The sequence below is a fragment of the Schistocerca cancellata genome, chromosome 6 (assembly GCF_023864275.1).
Source record: "Schistocerca cancellata isolate TAMUIC-IGC-003103 chromosome 6, iqSchCanc2.1, whole genome shotgun sequence".
NCBI lineage: Eukaryota > Metazoa > Arthropoda > Insecta > Orthoptera > Acrididae > Schistocerca > Schistocerca cancellata.
This window is the reverse complement of record NC_064631.1, coordinates 320,901,715-320,923,429: the sequence shown is the minus strand read 5'-3', so window position 1 is coordinate 320,923,429 and position 21,715 is coordinate 320,901,715.

The window sequence follows — 21,715 nt, the reverse complement described above, 5'->3', positions numbered from 1 at the left end:
AGTTATCATACCGTATGCGCAACAAGCTCGAGTGTAGATATTTTTGGCGCGTGCAGGACTCCCACGAATCGTTGTTTGAATATGTAGAGCGAGTTCGTGGGGCAGTATCGGCGCTACGTATGGATGTTCCCGAAGCGAATTGAGTTGCTAATGTCTTGGAAGGTATTCGGCCAGAAAATCGGTCTCGGATCGCATTCTTTCTTCGTCCGGTCACTCTTCCTGAGTTAGACAATCTTGTTAACTCTGTTATGATATTATCTTTTGCCGACAACCAGCGAAAAGATTTAACCGGAGAACATCAAGACTTATCTAACTCCGGTGCAGAAGGTTGCATGATAGGTAGAGCACGGGGTTTAATGAAATCAGGGGAGTGTTTTAGATGTGGTGCACGTGACCATTTAGTCCTAGGATGCCCGGTTCCAAGGACGCCCCGAACTGAACGCCGATGCCCGGCGGGGGAAAGGTCGCATCCTCGGAAAAAGGGGTGGTGTAGTCGTATACAGGCGTACCTTACCATTTGTTTGAGCGGCTATAGGGCATGAACCGTCGTCCGGGTTACTAGATTCAGGTAGCTATGTCGTTTATTGAATATGGACACTTATGTAGATTATCTCCAGTGCGTCCCCCGACTGAGAGATGTAGGGTGGCCAATGGCCACGAATTACCTCCGTGCGGGGAAGTGCGGGGAAATCTTTCCGTGTGTGAATTTTCATGGCTTGTCAAGTTTTTATTAGTTAAGAGACTGGTGCCTGGCTTAATACTAGGGCATTATTTCATCCCTAAGGCCGGTATGGTGTTAAATTTTGGTACCCGGACCTTTTTTCTTCAAATTTTCCTCAAACGATCTAATAGCCTATTGTTCATTTACTCATGTGGGAATGGAACGTGACAGCAGCGGTAACAGGTGCTTACTTGGGGTAGACCACCCATCTAGTCAACAAGGGAAATAGTTAAGTGAAATTTTGGGGCCGCGCGTTGTGGCCGCGCGGTATTCGGCGCCCTGTCACGGATTGCTCGGCCGATCCCCCTGGAGGTTCCAGTACTCCCTCGGGCATGGGTGTGTGTGTTGTTCTTAGCATAAGTTAGTTTAAGTAGTGTGTAAGTCTAGGAACCGATAACCTCAACAGTTTCGTCCCTTAGGAATTCACACACTTTTGAATATTCGGGAGAATTTCCTGACGTACTTTGTAAATGGTTAAGGGTCACACACGTCATTGGATGCCATATTCGTGTCATGGATGACTTGCCGGTTCGACAGTCTCCATATCGATTGTCACCACCTAAGACAAAGCTATTGCGGCACAAACTTGAGGGCTTGTTAAAAGACGGAGTCATAAGACCTTCCGCCTTCCCATATGCTTCCCCCATTCTCTTAGTACCTAAAGCTCAGGGTCAGCATTTCCGACCTGTGATTGATAACAGGCATCTCAATAAAAAGGTGATCTGGGAATCGATGCCACTGCCTGATCTCCACATCTGTTTCACCTAATTTTCTGGAGCATCTAGGTTTACAGTGTTAGTACTTAATCAGGCTTCCTGCCAGATACACTTAACGGAGGAATCTAAGCATCTCACGGCCTTCGCCACGGATTGGAATTTATATGAGTTCCACTGCGTTCCGTTTGGTTTGTTAACCTATGCAGCAGTTTTATCCCGTTTATTGGATAAAATTTTAGGTGATTTAAAGTTTAATTTTTCTTCAATTATTTGGAAGATGTTGTTATATTTAGTGCCTCCTTTGAAGAGTATTTAGAGCACATCCGGAAGGTACTATCCAGGCTCAGGGAGGCGGGGCTAAGCGCCAAGTCTAATTCTATCGTCACTTAGTGCCCAGTGACGGAATTAGCATTGATTATGAAAGTTGAGGAATTTCCCGCAGCCACGAAATAAGAGGGACGTTGCCTGATTTGTAGGAATGGTTAATTATTTCCTCAGATTTGTCCCAAGATTTGCGCATTTTGCAGCTCCGTTAAATTTGTTACGCAGAAATAATGCGAAATTTGTTTGGGCTGAAAGTCAGCAGGCAGCCTTTGAGGAATTAGAACTGCGATTGCCAACCCACTACCAATAATGTGCTTCATCTGCCTTATGGTTGGTTGATTATCTGGGAAAAAGGAGAGATTTTCTTGTCAACAATTTAGTCACCTCTCTCAAGGGAAGATAGGGGATCTTGTCTACACCAGGATCTCCTGGGATAAACGCTTAAAGAAGCTTGCCCCGCGTTTCCTAGGTCCACATTGCATTTTCAAAATTTTAAACCCGGTCTATGTTTTGGTCATGGACCGGGGAAAGGGGAAGCTCATAAAGGTTCATCTCAGTCACATTTAACATTCCAGCTGAGTGTGGGATTCTTAGCACTGGGGTGAGGCTGGTTCAGGTTGGGGAGGTTGAACCGTGGCGCCATTGAGTTACTAGACTGTTCTGCCTGGCACCACTGGCTCAGGTGTGGTATCGACTATCCCTCTTGTGGCCCCATCGCCAATATCTATGAGGAAGAGTTGGTATCTGTAGGTTGAGTGTCCTTAGAAGGTCTTTGCTTGCCGATATAAAGGGTGAGTCATAAATGAGGAAAAATATGTCGAGGACCGCATGCTACTATGCGTGACACGTGACGCATCGTTTTTAATTTCGTTCTTCTCGGTGTACTGTGTACTTTCACCTCTCTGGCCTAGTTTCGCTTCTCTGTTCCTTTTTTATTTATTTATTTTATTTTGCTTTGTTTTTATTCTTCTTATTATTATTATTCGCGTAACAACTCATATATTAAATGAGATATGTTACTAAGAAAAGAGACTCGAAATACCTTTTAGCGGTGCTGTGCTATGCCTTTCTTTGGATCACTAATTTTCAACAAAAGAAAATGTATTATGTTTCTACTGTTCTGTATATGGCTTTCTATTAAAGCAGTTATAGTACGCAATGATTGTTCAGCATTATAACTTTGCAGTGGATTTTTGTTAATAGTACAACAACAATAAGTACCACGGCTAACCCGAGAACATGAGACTATTATCGGAGAAAAATAATGTTTTTACTATAAGGTTGCCAGACCAGAACTACGCACAGCTAGATTTCTTTCATGTGATGAAAATAAATTATCTCTTTTCACTATTAGTATTATATTATCAGCAGCCCGCGTCAGCCTGTAAGACGCATCATAAAATCTGCAGCTCTGCTCTGCGACTTCGAAAGCTGAAAGAAATAATTTTTCACTTCACTATTACCTGACCGCTTCTTTGCGGTATGATAGGTTTCATGTACTGCAATTTAAATGAACCGCGGCAGCGGCTGGCTCGTTCGTAGCGCCGCTCTGCACCACGAATAATATTTAAACAACTGAAAATGTCTTAAAGGGATGGGATAAAATACCAGGCAAGCTTGACATGAATCATAATGCAAGGTTTCACTAAATAACTCTATTCAAACATTTAAACAATTTGAGTAGTACACACCTTTTTAACAATCTTGCCTAATGGCGTCCCTCATACAAACTTGACAAAAGAATGCTACGCTAGCATACAATATCACGTCACAGGCTATCCTTCTCACGTAACTCCAAGAAGAAGACAGAGAAATTAATGTTCGTTATGTATTATTTATACTAGTCACATATTCTCATCTTTGTTTGATATTTATCGTCTGTGGCGGTTTCATTACTCGCCGACACAGATATTATCTAAAATAAATAATAAAAAAAAATACATAATTTTATACAATAACAAAATATGATACACAATGTTTTCTCTTTATCACCTAATATGTCTTTTACTAAGAGACGTTACAGTACGTAAAATAAAACCACCTGTTAACCAGTGAACGAGATACCGACGAGCCTCACAATCACGACATGTCATTCACCCATAGATACAACACATGACACACCAATGAGCCGATGTGTATCTGCCAGCGTTTGAAAGATACGAGAAAGAACAAATCACATCGTAAAGTATGTAAAATTGTATCAGAACTTGTGAATCACACGTTGCCGGTGGTAACGGAGTGTACAATCCCATGTTAGGGAGTGTGTGTCCTGTAAGCTGAAAGACTGGTCAACGGCAGAAGTAAAACCGCGGCGTGCATGAAGTGTTAACACCTCTGCGCTGCTCACTCTGCCCGATACTCGCAGTGTCGACAGCTGCTACCGGCCGCGTCGCAGTGTTACTACAGTACCATGGCAAGTTTCACAAACGAGGAATACGCCGACGTCCACATCACCTACGGGCTTGCAGATGGAAGAGCTGACGTTGCAAGGCAACTGTATCACGAGGGGTTTCGTAGCCGGCGCCTTCCATCCGCTAAAACGTTTTACTCTGTGGACAGGCGCTTGAGGGAGTATGGTGCATGTGTAGCACCTCCAGGATTTTGTGGTCGTGGCTGGCCGTCGACTTACAGTGCGGATGACGAAGAAAATGTGTTAAAAATTGTTGCAGAGGACCGAACAATAAGAACCAGGTCTCTCGCCACTGTGGTCGGAATGTCAGAATCTACTGTTATGCGAGAACTCTATAGAAACCGTTACCATCCCTTTCGCATGCAGAAGGTACAGACATTATTGCCGGAAGACTACCAGAGGAGGCTGGACTTCAGCAACTTCATTCTACGGCGTCAGACCCACGACCAGCATTTTTCGCGAACAATACTGTTCAATGACGAAGCCTATTTCACGAACGAGGGTATAATGAATTCGGATAATTGGCACGATTGGGAGGAAGAAAACCCCCACAGCACAGTGATACGAGGGTACCAACAACGATGTGATGTCAATATCTGGTGTGGTATTATTGATCACCATCTCATACCACAAAGGCTCACAGGAGAGCGGTAGCTGCGTTTCCTGGATGCTACATTACCGGAATTGTTGGAAGACGTTAGTTTGGCCTCTCGTATGAACCTGTGGTACATGCTTGATGGTGCCCCTGCTCACTCCAGCGGCACAGTGCGACGCCACCTGGACAATGCCTTCCCTTCGAAATGGATCGGTCGTGGAGGCCCTGTAGCATGGCCAGCGAGTTCGCCACACCTGAATCCCCTGGATTTTTTTTTTTTTTTGTGGGGCCAGCTGAAATCTGTGATTTATGTAGCAGAGGTTATTTATCTCAACACCCTTCAACGCAGAATACAACATGTCTGTGATATTACGCAAAGAGATACAGACATGTTGGATCGTTTGCAGCAATCCTTACAGCGAAGAGTTCAACTATGCCAAACACGTCGTGGCCATCATTTCAAACAGTGCTTATAAACCGCCACTGTAGATTCTGGTCATGTGTTTCTACACTCCTGGAAATGGAAAAAAGAACACATTGACACCGGTGTGTCAGACCCACCATACTTGCTCCGGACACTGCGAGAGGGCTGTACAAGCAATAATCACACGCACGGCACAGCGGACACACCAGGAACCGCGGTGTTGGCCGTCGAATGGCGCTAGCTGCGCAGCATTTGTGCACCGCCGCCGTCAGTGTCAGCCAGTTTGCCGTGGCATACGGAGCTCCATCGCAGTCTTTAACACTGGTAGCATGCCGCGACAGCGTGGACGTGAACCGTATGTGCAGTTGACGGACTTTGAGCGAGGGCGTATAGTGGGCATGCGGGAGGCCGGGTGGACGTACCGCCGAAATGCTCAACACGTGGGGCGTGAGGTCTCAACAGTACATCGATGTTGTCGCCAGTGGTCGGCGGAAGGTGCACGTGCCCGTCGACCTGGGACCGGACCGCAGCGACGCACGGATGCACGCCAAGACCGTCGGATCCTACGCAGTGCCGTAGGCGACCGCACCGCCACTTCCCAGCAAATTAGGGACACTGTTGCTCCTAGGGTATCGGCGAGGACCATTCGCAACCGTCTCCATGAAGCTGGGCTACGGTCCCGCACACCGTTAGGCCGTCTTCCGCTCACGCCCCAACATCGTGCAGCCCGCCTCCAGTGGTGTCGCGACAGGCATGAATGGAGGGACGAATGGAGACGTGTCGTCTTCAGCGATGAGAGTCGCTTCTGCCTTGGTGCCAATGATGGTCGTATGCGTGTTTGGCGCCGTGCAGGTGAGCGCCACAATCAGGACTGCATACGACCGAGGCACACAGGGCCAACACCCGGCATCATGGTGTGGGGAGCGATCTCCTACACTGGCCGTACACCACTGGTGATCGTCGAGGGGACACTGAATAGTGCACGGTACATCCAATCCGTCATCGAACCCATCGTTCTACCATTCCTAGACCGGCAAGGGAACTGCTGTTCCAACAGGACAATGCACGTCCGCATGTATCCCGTGCCACCCAACGTGCTCTAGAAGGTGTAAGTCAACTACCCTGGCCAGCAAGATCTCCGGATCTGTCCCCCATTGAGCATGTTTGGGACTGGATGAAGCGTCGTCTCACGCGGTCTGCACGTCCAGCACGAACGCTGGTCCAACTGAGGCGCCAGGTGGAAATGGCATGGCAAGCCGTTCCACAGGACTACATCCAGCATCTCTACGATCGTCTCCATGGGAGAATAGCAGCCTGCATTGCTGCGAAAGGTGGATATACACTGTACTAGTGCCGACATTGTGCATGCTCTGTTGCCTGTGTCTATGTGCCTGTGGTTCTGTCAGTGTGATCATGTGATGTATCTGACCCCAGGAATGTGTCAATAAAGTTTCCCCTTCCTGGGACAATAAATTCACGGTGTTCTTATTTCAATATCCAGGAGTGTATATTAGTTTCGATTTGTACAGTTGTATTGTATTCATTTTATTTAACTGCCACATATCTGTGTAGTTGTATTTTGTATTCCGCATCTATGTAATCGTTTCTTAAAACTAAGTCTGGGACACAAAAACCAAATTATAAAACATGCACGTCCAGTAGTGCAGCCTCTCCTCATGTTCCTTTCCCTACGCTAACAAGCCACGATACATAATACCGGCCAGCGTAACCGGTATGAGATAGATGTGGGCGCTGTCATTGCTCGCAGTGTCACGCAGACCGTCGGTTGATGCCACATGCCTCGTCTTCTCTTGAGTGGCTAGACTACCTACAGCACTCGCATGTTTTGCCGTGTTGCCGATCAGTCCCCATGGCCAATGTCGGCGCACAGTGACACCCAAAAGTCCACTTCGTATTTCCAGATTTTTACCATTCAATTGCATTGTCATATATCGACATAGGAACTTGCGGAAAACTAATTTGTGCTCAGTGTGTGACAATTTGCACGACGTATTTTTCCTCATTTATGACTCACCCTGTATATAAGGAGTTCGCTGGACCGTGAAGGAGAGGCACGAGCTTTGGGGATTGGCGGTTGTGTCGCGACAAGAGGTTGTCACGAGGTCCAAGCGGCTGAAGACATGAGCTGCGCAAGGACAGCCTTCGCATAGTGAAGATACCGGAGTGCTTCACCGGGGTCAGCGTCGACTACAAGCAGCAGGCCGACATCCCATTGGTTTCATGGCCTGGCTGCCCTGTTCTACCTGGCTTTCATCGGCACCACTCAGTAAACGCTGTGATGCACTGTGAATCCATGGAACAGCTTGCTCTTAAAGGGGAGTAACATTCTGTAATTCTCGTTGTGATTTACGTTATTTTCCACCTACCCTCCTCATTATTTTTTGGATTGTACCCGACCCTAATAGTTTTTCTCGATTAGCTCTTTGGTCGTAAATAAAGACCACAGTATTGTACTAAGAAATTAGTTGTCGATTGAAAATTTATGCCACTATTATTTTGCCTTCCCTTATTATTTTATGGTTTGTACCTGACCCTCAGAGTTTTACTCAGTCGACTCTTTGATCGTAAATATAGGCCGTAGTATTGTACTGGGACAGTAGTTGTCGTCTGAAAATTTGTCCTGCTGTTTTATTGCCTTTCCTTTCTGGTTTGTACGCGATTATTAATGTTCTAATGAATCAGCTCCTGGTCGTAAATACAGCCGGAACAATTGTACTAAGGCACAGGCTGCCGTTAAAAAAAAGAGGGTCTTTGTGGTTAGATTTAGATGTTAACCGGTTCAACTCTTTGATTGTAATTACATTTATCAGTCATTAATTATAATATGAACAACCTGTTGGACTAAGCTGTTCATTTCTGTGTTTGAAATACCGGGTCCTTACTGATATATTAGAATTGGATGCTGTGGTTCCGCCAAGTGAGTTCGTTTGTAATAAGTGTTCACATGTAATGTTTTAAGACGTTCCTTCGGAGCCATCTTAATAACTGAGAATCTGTTTAACTTTGAAAAATTAATAGCCAACTGTCACCAGGGCTTTAGTCAAAATAAAATTGTCAGAAGGGATGGGTCGGGATCCAGTCGCACCCTGGTTGCATATTGAGATTAAGAGTTTGGTTGCTTTGAAGTAGGCTTCATCATCGTCATATTGTTTCCTAAACTACTTAACCTTTAAGCACATGTGCACGTCTTAACCCCGCACCTTTCGACTACAGCTTTCAAATTAAAAGTTACGTCATCTGTTTTGAGTAACTGAATGTCTATTGTCATCAGTGGTGCTTATACAGTTTTCATGTGTTGCAGAATGGCGTTTAATAAGACAGCCTGTGTACAGCACGGTAATAAAAACCGTTGTTTCACCTGATAACAGGCGAGTTGGAGGTCCGACCGTCTTGTAATCACTGTCATATTGTTTCCTGTTTTGTAATACAGATTTGTTTTGTAAAAGCTTATTCAACTTAAGTTTTAAGTTCAAAAGAATTTTGCAAATTTGTTCATTTTGTTAAAAAAAGTATGTTTATACACTGTTAAATAAACAGGTTGTTTGAAAAGAAAGTTTTATTGGTGGGTCTTCTCTTCCACATTTTCCTTAATTCCAGTAAGTGCCACGTCTCAGTCTCCACATTATGCACACATGGAACCACATTCATTGGGACCACCCTATTTTCAGGCACTACACTGAAAATTCTTCCAGTCTCCTCGATCGCTTTTATATCTCGCACGCGCTGGTAGGAGGAAGCCTACAGGCAGAGATTTGGCCTGTCGCTTTTTCCGACGATGCAGCATATACCTGCACCATCACCCTCTATCGCCAGATGATGTGGCATGGAAGGGCTGTTCGTAAGATGTATGTGGCTCTACTGGAGCCTCCTGACTGTTGGCAGCTTACTGAGGTGACTTGGGACTCATGTCGCCACCGCCGTGGCGCTTATCCATCTATGTTTTCATGGTGGCTGTCCTGTACAAAACCTGCCCTCTGCATAAATAACGACATGAAGATCTTTACTTGTACTAAGGCACAGGCTGCCGTTAAAAAAAAGAGGGTCTTTGTGGTTAGATTTAGATGTTAACCGGTTCAACTCTTTGATTGTAATTACATTTATCAGTCATTAATTATAATATGAACAACCTGTTGGACTAAGCTGCTCATTTCTGTGTTTGAAATACCGGGTCCTTACTGATATATTAGAATTGGATGCTGTGGTTCCGCCAAGTGAGTTCGTTTGTAATAAGTGTTCACATGTAATGTTTTAAGACGTTCCTTCGGAGCCATCTTAATAACTGAGAATCTGTTTAACTTTGAAAAATTAATAGCCAACTGTCACCAGGGCTTTAGTCAAAATAAAATTGTCAGAAGGGATGGGTCGGGATCCAGTCGCACCCTGGTTGCATATTGAGATTAAGAGTTTGGTTGCTTTGAAGTAGGCTTCATCATCGTCATATTGTTTCCTAAACTATTTAACCTTTAAGCACATGTGCACGTCTTAACCCCGCACCTTTCGACTACAGCTTTCAAATTAAAAGTTACGTCATCTGTTTTGAGTAACTGAATGTCTATTGTCATCAGTGGTGCTTATACAGTTTTCATGTGTTGCAGAATGGCGTTTAATAAGACAGCCTGTGTACAGCACGGTAATAAAAACCGTTGTTTCACCTGATAACAGGCGAGTTGGAGGTCCGACCGTCTTGTAATCACTGTCATATTGTTTCCTGTTTTGTAATACAGATTTGTTTTGTAAAAGCTTATTCAACTTAAGTTTTAAGTTCAAAAGAATTTTGCAAATTTGTTCATTTTGTTAAAAAAAGTATGTTTATACACTGTTAAATAAACAGGTTGTTTGAAAAGAAAGTTTTATTGGTGGGTCTTCTCTTCCACATTTTCCTTAATTCCAGTAAGTGCCACGTCTCAGTCTCCACATTATGCACACATGGAACCACATTCATTGGGACCACCCTATTTTCAGGCACTACACTGAAAATTCTTCCAGTCTCCTCGATCGCTTTTATATCTCGCACGCGCTGGTAGGAGGAAGCCTACAGGCAGAGATTTGGCCTGTCGCTTTTTCCGACGATGCAGCATATACCTGCACCATCACCCTCTATCGCCAGATGATGTGGCATGGAAGGGCTGTTCGTAAGATGTATGTGGCTCTACTGGAGCCTCCTGACTGTTGGCAGCTTACTGAGGTGACTTGGGACTCATGTCGCCACCGCCGTGGCGCTTATCCATCTATGTTTTCATGGTGGCTGTCCTGTACAAAACCTGCCCTCTGCATAAATAACGACATGAAGATCTTTACTTGTACTAAGGCACAGGCTGCCGTTAAAAAAAAGAGGGTCTTTGTGGTTAGATTTAGATGTTAACCGGTTCAACTCTTTGATTGTAATTACATTTATCAGTCATTAATTATAATATGAACAACCTGTTGGACTAAGCTGCTCATTTCTGTGTTTGAAATACCGGGTCCTTACTGATATATTAGAATTGGATGCTGTGGTTCCGCCAAGTGAGTTCGTTTGTAATAAGTGTTCACATGTAATGTTTTAAGACGTTCCTTCGGAGCCATCTTAATAACTGAGAATCTGTTTAACTTTGAAAAATTAATAGCCAACTGTCACCAGGGCTTTAGTCAAAATAAAATTGTCAGAAGGGATGGGTCGGGATCCAGTCGCACCCTGGTTGCATATTGAGATTAAGAGTTTGGTTGCTTTGAAGTAGGCTTCATCATCGTCATATTGTTTCCTAAACTATTTAACCTTTAAGCACATGTGCACGTCTTAACCCCGCACCTTTCGACTACAGCTTTCAAATTAAAAGTTACGTCATCTGTTTTGAGTAACTGAATGTCTATTGTCATCAGTGGTGCTTATACAGTTTTCATGTGTTGCAGAATGGCGTTTAATAAGACAGCCTGTGTACAGCACGGTAATAAAAACCGTTGTTTCACCTGATAACAGGCGAGTTGGAGGTCCGACCGTCTTGTAATCACTGTCATATTGTTTCCTGTTTTGTAATACAGATTTGTTTTGTAAAAGCTTATTCAACTTAAGTTTTAAGTTCAAAAGAATTTTGCAAATTTGTTCATTTTGTTAAAAAAAGTATGTTTATACACTGTTAAATAAACAGGTTGTTTGAAAAGAAAGTTTTATTGGTGGGTCTTCTCTTCCACATTTTCCTTAATTCCAGTAAGTGCCACGTCTCAGTCTCCACATTATGCACACATGGAACCACATTCATTGGGACCACCCTATTTTCAGGCACTACACTGAAAATTCTTCCAGTCTCCTCGATCGCTTTTATATCTCGCACGCGCTGGTAGGAGGAAGCCTACAGGCAGAGATTTGGCCTGTCGCTTTTTCCGACGATGCAGCATATACCTGCACCATCACCCTCTATCGCCAGATGATGTGGCATGGAAGGGCTGTTCGTAAGATGTATGTGGCTCTACTGGAGCCTCCTGACTGTTGGCAGCTTACTGAGGTGACTTGGGACTCATGTCGCCACCGCCGTGGCGCTTATCCATCTATGTTTTCATGGTGGCTGTCCTGTACAAAACCTGCCCTCTGCATAAATAACGACATGAAGATCTTTACTTGTGTCTTGGCAGTGCGACTTAAGAGGACAGCCCATCATGTCGTGTCCTATGATCAGGTGTCTACTGGGGGAGCGTAAAACATCTGCACAGCACTCTGCGACTACAGGGATCTGACAGACCTCGCTCAAGCACAACATTTGTCTGTGGGTTCAACGTCCTTAGACTTCAGCCATGCATTTGATCTGGTAGATCATTTTTTTTAATTATGGATGTCCTCTGTCATGCGGGATATCCAGAAGCTATTGTCGAGGTTGACACACATCTATCCTGCATGGAGCGCCATCCTGGGTGCTGTCTAATGGTAGGTTCATACAACCGATCCTGATCAGGCGCTTAGTGTGACAGGGATGCTCTCTGTCGGCGCTACTGTACACCTTTGCCCTAGAACCATTGTTATGTGGCTTATACAATGACTGACAGGGATGTCACTTGGCACACGTCGATTCTGTTGCACCATCTATGCAGACGATTCGGTTCTTTGCCTACAAAGCGCCGACGATAGCCAGGCAGCGCTTGCTTGGGTGGCGTGCCGTAGCGAGACGTCTGGCGGCTCCCTTAATGTACTATCAACTACGCACATAGGTACAGGCCTTTCTGAGGGGAGTATTAATCCGCTGAACTTTACTTGTTCCTTACGTTCCCTTGGCATCGATTTTATGGCTGAACTGCGGCGCAGGCGCATTATGGCCCCCAATACACATGACTGGTATAACAGATGAGTTTGGAATCTTTGAATGTCGCCTCTACTTCCTTGCCATCCTGCAACATACTCACTTTGTCAACATTCGCGTAGCATCACGATTCCCTCACGTGGCCGAAAGCCTACCAGTAGCGGACACCCTGGCTCGCCACATGTTAGTTGCAGTGGGTTCATTTGTTAGCCAGAGGATGATTTTAAAATTAAGATATGAGTCTCTCAGCCTTCCCCAGGCTCGAAGGGGTGTGGGTCTTTACCATGTTCCTGATAGAGCTCGCGCCCTGTTTGTCAATTCACAGTCAGTGATGTGGCAGCGTTGCCCAATGTGCCTTACCAACTTATTACTTGTGGCATTTCCCCTCGCCTGGTTAACTCCTCATGTTAAGCTGTCGAATATCCCAGCGCCTTCTATCACATCGGACTCTTTTTTTCTCGAGAAAATCTATCTCTCTGCCTCTTTTCCACCTGCGCACTTGTTGTGAATGAAGGCAGTGTAAAATGAGATGCAACTGGTCTGTGCCCCCAGTGTGACAGAACAGAACTACCTGCACTACCGTTGGCGCCAATATATGGAGGGAGGTGAGCGCCCCTTTTCTTAAAACTACCACATGCCCTGCATGGTATGCCTCCATAAGCGAGAAACAACCCAATCGTTCTCGTCTCCACCAAATTCACCTCGTCGAATCCTTGTTTGCATCTCAACATGGACGATCATCGGTTCTTTTGTGGCCCCAGTCTGGCACTTGGTCCAGCAAATGCTGGCCTTCCTGACACATGCCACACATGATCGCATTACAACACCAAGGACGTTACTCCCAGGTGACTACTACTACCTCCAAAAGAAGACTCACTCTCTGATTTTCTTCTGTGGCATTATAGTTCGACGTCTTTCTGCAACTGGCGAGAAGAGAGTTCTCGATTCTTTGACTTATGCGAATGAACAACATTGCGCTATTGTCTGTAATCCAAAACACAGGCAACAGTGTTAAAACTTCCTTTGGAGTGCTTTCTACGACCAGCCAAGTAGTTGGAATGTTCCTCCAATGAGTAGTTGATCTGACATGATCCACAATTTTTGGATTTTTGATACTATGATTCCCAACGGTATTCCCGCTTATTTTCGAGAAGATGTGCATCGATTTCTTCATGGCTACGAGTGGATTCATGTACTTTACATTTTTAAAAACGTCCAAGAAAATAAGAGAAAACAAGAAACAACAAATAAAAGTAAAATGTCTTTCTGTGTTACATCCATTTGATATCACCTCGCTGCCTTCCTTTCCTCCTTTCTTAGCTTACGTAGATATGGTTCAAATGGCTCTGAGCACTATGGGACTCAACTGCTGTGGTCATAAGTCCCCTAGAACTTAGAACTACTTAAACCTAACTAACCTAAGGACAGCACACAACACCCAGCCATCACGAGGCAGAGAAAATCCCTGACCCCGCCGGGAATCGAACCCGGGAACCCGGGCGTGGGAAGCGAGAACGCTACCGCACGACCACGAGATGGGGGCTTACGTAGATATATTTGGATAGGTGTAGTTAGGGGCCAATGCCTGAAGTGTTTCTAGGGTCAAAGTGACGGTGTCAGATAGACTCTTTTGTGTAAGTTCATCTATGGTTAGGAAGGTGAGGAGGAGGGGAATATATAAAAATAAATGTCCTAGTGAGTAATTAAGAAAGGAAACTTAAGGTGACAGTCGTGATAAGTGAAAAATTTGGGTTCGAGTACTGGTGTAACACAAATTTTCACTGTTGTCCATAATACAGCTGATTTTGGACAATATTCGCAACTGCAAACACACTTTATGTATATCATAACAGCTGCAGTGACTGTCCCTTCGAACACGCATGCGTATCTGAAGCAATATTGCATCATACTTCTGAACAACACAGGTACTGCAATATCGTATTAGACATTGTTCTATCACAGATCCAGCCATCCAGTCAATTTTGCACTTTGGTGATCAGGTTCTATACCATAAAGTTCCTTATGAAATTGGTGAAATATGTTAGGAACAACGCCGAGAAGTTCAGTAAGTATTCTGTAACGCAAGAGGCTACAAAGATTTAGTTTTGTCGAGAGTAGTAACATGTAGAAGCCCAAATGCTGGTGAATGTGGGTGGGGAAGTGACAAGTAAAAGTCTGGGTTGACAGCTGCTTACGTTTATTTGTGACTGAAGCAGAACATTCAAAGTGACCAGCTGGTCAAACCCACCCCCTCTTCCCCCTCTCCCCTCCTCCTCCCCCCTACATACGGAGCTGGTCTTCCCCGACATGTTCGCCTTTGTGTGCACGATTTTATAACTCTTGGGTGTAGGTTTCAGCTGCGCCAGCTCCACTAGTACTCCACTACCTACCAGTCCCAACCTCTACTTGCTACACAACACCCCTTCCTCTTCCCATTCTTTTTTGGCATGATGAAAACTGCCATGCAACTGGGCGCAGGTTAGAGTCCACCACTCAGCAGCGGTGGTTTGGCAAGGGCAGGGGTGATGGCGGGGGGGGGGGGGGGGTGTTGGCCTGCGAATGAGCGGCTTACAGGTCACGTGGCTGGTCTCCACTGCGAAAGCAGTCAAACGCTCCAGTAGGTTTGTAGTGCTGAGCTGCAGACTGCACTTCATTAACTTCGTCCAAGGCATTGAAAAATTCTTCACTTGATACAAGTTGTATAAGTCAATGTCCTAATAAGTGCACAGGTGTGTAAGCTACTGTTTATCATAGTTAAACTAAAAATACAGCACTAAAAGCAGAAATATTGGGTCGCACTTTCATGAAAAATTCAGGTACCAATTCGTGAGGCATTTTAGTGGAAGACGTGACAATCGATGTCGGTACAACGTTTATAGTGTGAACGCGTGTGTGCAATCTCGTATTATAATGCTGAAATATGACAGCGATACTGTGGTTATGAAAGTGTGACATGGTTTAGCGTTATTATAACATTCTGGCGAATATGACAGAATGCCACTCAATACTCCAATTGACTCTGATTGTACGCAGTGGAAGTCTATGTTGTCAACATTAAATTTCTAGATCTCAACCCAGCTTGCACTAATGCATTCGCAATATTCAAACCTGTAATATCTGCCCATGTTACAGCTGTGGTTATCCATCGGTTCCTGAGAGCCAGTCCATTAAACCAATGACCGTTTCGTGGTGTAGGCGTTCTGAAGGAAACCATGTCCACATCTTATGCTTCACAGTTCTCCTGAGTCCACTGGTGTGTCCGCTGTGCCGTGCGTGTGATCATTGCTTGTATAGCCCTCTCGCAGTGTCCGGAGCAAGTATGGTGGGTCTGACACACCGGTGTCAATGTGTTCTTTTATCCATTTCCAGGAGTGTATATGTAAGCAACCTATTAACACCATACAAAATAACTCTTCTGATGATGTCTGACAGTATGACTCGCAGTTTACTAGCATTAAAAATTCAATTGTACTTTAAATATTGTTAGGACCGTAAAGAGATTTCACATTTTCCACATACAGTAGTTTATTAAATTTGCTTTCCGTGATTTAAGGAGTATAATCAAGAACTAAGTCATGTTTTAAGCATAATAAGGAATCTGACAAAAAAAAGGAAATAAAAGTAAAATGTAAAATAAAATAAAAATTAAGGAAATACAGTTTTTCTCAACATAGGAAAGTTTCTTTCTCGACAACAGAACAACTAACGGCCGATACGGTTATTGTAAGTCTTGCGCATAAAGTTGCATTATTTCATGGGGATGTTCCTTAGCCTGTGTTGCAGTCGTTCCACAGATCTCCAAAGAAATTTATGGAAGGATCTGGAAATATCTGTGAGAAAAGGAGCATTACTATAAACTAGGCAAAAGTAGCAAACTTTGGTGTAACGGGAGTTGGATTCGTTGTGAATGGGAAAGCAGGGCAGGGACTGACAGCTTCGATTAGTTCAGTTCTCACCATATTCGACAGCAAAAGAACGTCAACATCGGTAGCTGAGGTACACATGCCAACAACTCAAGCAGAAGGTAAAGATAAAGCTAAAGCTGTTAATGAACGTGTATTTCAGTATGTAAAGGTAGATGAGAATCTGATAATCATGGGTGATTAAAACGTGGATATAGGGGAAGAGAAAACAGAAAGGGTTACTTGAGCTGGCTGGCTGAAGTGGATACCATTCCCTTGTGGTAGACAATTAGTTGCTTATCGCTTTTGGTTCACTCGATAGAGTAATCATGAAAAGATATTGGTGGCTTAAAAGAGGGATCAACTGGCATGAGTAACTATGACTTTCTTAAGGTAGCCAAATGGCTCGTCACCGGACCAAACACATCAGAAAACGTGAGGAGCAACAGGAGGGAGTAACTATGACCCTCTTACAGTAGCCTATTAGATGCATATCGCTTTTGGCCTACGGGATACAGTAATCGAGGAAATGTGATGGTGGCTTGAAAGGGGGAGCAACTGGCAGGAGTAACTATGACTCTCTTAAGGTCATAGCTACTGGGCAAGTGATGCGCAACACATGGGCCAAGCCCTCTTAGCCACTCCTTGCCTGCGGCTTCCCCCCTTCCCGTGGGCCCGCCGATACGCCAGTCCTCGATTGGACTGGTAAGCTGAGTGGAAGTCCGCACTTGGGGCTTTGGGGGGTTACCAGCCCTCCATCGCAAAACCCTTAAAGTTGGGACAACGATACAAGAAAACACGGGTTCCGGGCCTTCCGCTGAAGGTCCCTGCCCAACAGTCCCGACTGCTAGTCTACCAACCGTCTCTGAAGTAGAAGAGGCCGTGGAGCCATGGTTCCACTGCAGCATCTGCAGCCGTGCTTTCCGCAGTAAGATCGGGCTCGGTCAACACCGCCGCCGCGCCCATCCGGGAGCGGCGAATGCGGAGATCATAACTGATAGGAAGCGAGCTCGGTGGGCGGAAGAGGAGATGCGGGAGCTCGCCCTGGCGGAGGCAAGGCTTCTCTGTGCCAGTGACTCCAAATTCCTTTTTGCCAACCAGGAGCTTCTACCCTTGTTTCCGCACCGTACCCTGGACGCCATCAAGTGCAGGAGGAGGACGGCGGCACACAGGGCGATGGTGCGGGAGTACGTGGAGGAGCTGAAGCGGGAACAACAGGTGCAGCATGGTCTGCCCCACCCACCCGCCTCGGAGTCGCTGCCGGAGGGGCCACCCTCTCCCCCGGAGCTTGAGCGCCCGCCACCAACATCAACAGTCGACGACGCTATATGGAGCCACCTCGCCGGCCTGCCGCGGTCAGCCGCGCGCTTCTCGGCCCTGGACGACCTTGCGTATTTGGGGCCGGGTACGCCGTCGGCAGTGGTTGCGGCTGGGCTGCCCGAGGCCCTCCGTGCTGTCGGCTCTGTGGAAGCAGGACCAAAGAAGAAGAAGACGCCGCGCCCGCCAACCAAGCAGCGGCCTGATGGTGGCCTCCCGCTATCCAGGCGGAAGCGCCGCCGATGGGAGTATGCCAGATGCCAGGACGCCTTCAGGAAGAACCGTGCACGCTGCGTGCGCGGCCTCCTGGATGGCACCCTGCTCCAGCCGCCGCCGAACATCACTGGGCTGGTGGACTTCTGGCGAAGCCTCTTTACGACGGAGCCACCCTCCACCGAAGGCTCCATTCCCGACCGGCTTCTCCCGCGCTCGGAGTCTGTTGACTTCGAGCGCCTGTGGGGCCGATCACTGCAGAAGAGGTTGCGGCTGCCTTGCCGCCCAGAGGCTCCGTTGCCGGCCCAGACGGCTTCTCACCGGTGCAGCTGCGTCGCCTCCCGGCGGAGGTCACCACCAAGCTATTAAACCTTTTCCTGCTAGCCCGCAAGCTTCCCCCATCCCTCCTCCGAGCCAGGACCTCCCTGCTCCCTAAGACAGCCGCCCCAGCATCCCCCGCTGACTTTCGGCCCATCACCGTCTGCTCGGTGTTAGCCAGAACCTTCCATAAGGTACTGGCGACTCGCCTCATGCGGATGTGTGCTGTGGACGAGCGTCAGCGGGCTTTCATCCGCAGGGATGGGATGCTGGAGAACACTTTTCTCCTCGACCGGGTGCTCGTCGGCGCCGTCCGCCGCTGTCGTTCTGTGTTCATGGCGTCTCTCGATGTATCTAAGGCGTTCGATTCGTTAGACCATGCGGTCCTCCGCCCAGTGCTTAAAGCCCATGGCCTGCCGGACGAATTCATTGACTACGTCGAGGGCTGCTATGCGGACAGTGCGACGGTAATTGCGGGGGGCGGCGACGAGTCCCCGGCCGTGCGGCCAGCAAGAGGTGTTCGGCAAGGAGATCCTTTGTCCCCTCTCCTTTTTAATTTCGCTGTTGATTGTGTCTTAGAACAGCTGCCGTCACACATTGGTGTCAAGGTGTTGGGCCACCAGGTCAACGCGGCGGCCTTCGCGGACGACATCCTGCTCTTCGCCTCCACGAGGGGGGGGCCTGCAGTCCCTCATCAACGCAGCTGTGGCAGCCCTCGACCAACTGGGGCTACGAGTCAACCCGCGGAAGTGTCTCACCCTCGCACTCGTGGCGTCTGGCCGCGAGAAGAAGGTGAAGGTGGATGCCAGCGTCACCTTCAGCGCCGGCGACACCACCATGCCGGCGTTGGGAGTGGGTGAGACCTTCCGCTACCTTGGACTGCAGTTCTCCTCCTCGGGGCGGTGTCTCTTTCATCCGAGGCAACACATTGAGGAGCAGCAAGCGATCATCACGCGGGCGCCGTTAAAGCCGCAGCAGCGGCTGTATGCACTTCGTGAGGTTCTTCTTCCGGGCCTGTACCATGGCCTATCCCTGAGCCGCACCCGCATCGGTGCGCTCAAGGCTATGGACAACTGCGTTCGGGCTGCGGTGAGGAGATGGTTCCGCCTCCCAGCAGATACCCCCTTGGGCTACTTTCACGCTCCTATAGCCCATGGGGGCCTCGGGATTCCATCAGCCCGCTGGATGGGGCCAACCCTGAGGCGGGGCAGGCTCCTCACTCTGTTACAGCTCGAGACCTCGACCACCGACGCAGACCTGGGGGAGGCGCGGCACGAAGTGGCGGCGCTAGAGCGACACCTCACGTGGGAGGGCCATCTGCTGCAATCGGCTGCAAAAGTTGGTGAGATGTGGGCGGCGCGCCTGCACATCACCTTCGACGGGGCAGCCCTTTCGACTTCGGCCAGGACATCGGGCCAACACAGCTGGGTCGAGGACACCAGTCGCTTCCTGTCTGGTCGTGACTACGTGGCGTGCATCCGCACGCGCATAAACGCATTATCATCTAAAGCCCGCAGGAGTCGCGGCCGAGACAGGGAGAAGATGTGCCGCGCAAGGTGCAACGCCGTCGAGACCGCAAACCACGTGGTCCAGGGCTGCGGGCTCACCAGCCGAGCCCGGGTGCGGCGTCACGACGCGGTAGTGAAGTACGTCGCGCGCGGGCTGGCTCAACGAGGGTTCGACGTGTCTGTCGAGCGACACCTCCGGACGCCAGAGGGAGTCCGCAAGCCCGACGTCGTAGCATCAAAGGACGGCATGGCGCATGTCATAGATGCGCAGATTGTCGGCGACCACCTCGACACCGACTGGTGTCATCGGCAGAAGGCGGCGAAGTATGATGTCCCGTCGGTGCGGCGTGCCGTCAGCGCTCTCCGACCCGCAGCCAGCAGCGTACAGTTTGCAACAGTGACCCTGAATTGGAGGGGGACTTGGGCACCAACATCTGCCCGCCAGCTCCTGCAACTTGGTTTCCGCAGGCGGGAGTTAAGCACCATCAGCACGCGGGTGCTCGGTGGAACATCGTGGATCTTCGGCCTGTTTGAAAATATGACGTCGACAAGGCCGAAGTACAGGGAGGGCGTAGGCTAGTGAGTCGGTTTTGTTTAGGTTAGTTTGCCCCGACTCCCGGGGCTTCAATATCGGGAGCAATACCGTCTTTAATTCTAATTTGTAATTTATTGTTTGTTTGTTTATACTGTGTTTAATATTAAGGTTGTCTGCGGTTACACGAATATCGGTAACCGGCGCCCCTGTGAGCTCCTCTCGCGGAGCATGGCGCACTAGGCTAAGAGTGTATAACCTGTATTATTCACTGTATATCTGTGAATAAAGACGGCTGAAATAGCCAACTGCCTCGTCAGTAGGTAGTAGGCTAGCTGAGCCCTGCAATAAATATCAGATGGTAATAGCGAATATTCTGTTCAGGACTCACAAGAGGAGGATGTATACCTCAAAAGATCGGGAGACACCTGAAGATTCCAACTGGATTGCACCATGGTCGGAAAGAGTATCGAAATCTGATACTGGATTTTATGGCGTACCCAGATCACAACTTATTAATGATGAAGGGTAGATTAAACTTTACGAAAATCATCAGGAAGAATACGTGTGGAAGGAGACGGATTACTGAAGTATTAAGTTTTATGAAATGTTTTGGAATTTCGCTAAAGGTGTAGATACGGCGATAGGAACCATCAGAGGAGGCAGCTCAGTTGAAGAGCAGTGGACGTGTCTATGAGGAATAATCACAAACGTTGGGCAGCCAGACATTGATAAAAGGAAGATAAGTGCGAGGAAAACTTGGGTAACAGAAGGAATATTCCAGTTGATCCACGAAGGAAGGAAGTACAAAAATATTCAGGGAAAGACAGGAACACGCAAGATAGATCCCTTAGGAATGAAATAAATAGGAAGAACTGGGCAGCCAAGGAGAAATGGGTGCAGGAAAGTTGTGAAGGAAAAGAAAAAAGAAGAAGAAATGAGCGCCGGGAGGACTTATTCAGCATACAGAAGCTTCAGCTTCGGTGAAATTAAAAGGAGGGATGCTAACATTAAGAGAACAATGTGAATTCCAGTATTACACGCAGAGGATAGACCATATAGATGGAAAGAGCCTTTGGAATAGGGGGGGGGGGGGACGACTTGGGATATTAAGGGATAAATTTTGTTCCGGGGGTGCAGCAGAATGGAAGGTAGGTCAGCTAATTCAGTTCATACACTTCCCTTCCTCATAGGTCTGCGAACTGATGCTCGAGCATATGATGCTCCTCACCAGCTAACCCGCTACGTCGCAAGTAATAACTACAGGGTGTTCCACAAAGTTACACGGACTCTCGACAGGGTGTCTGAGATTCTCTGGCGATACCTTCTCCCAGGTAAGGTGTTGTTTATTTTCCAATAGTATGTTAATACTATACTGTATACTGATATGACCTGCTGATATACAAACCCAAGGAAAACATGTACACAATTTCTACATAAATCTCAGTA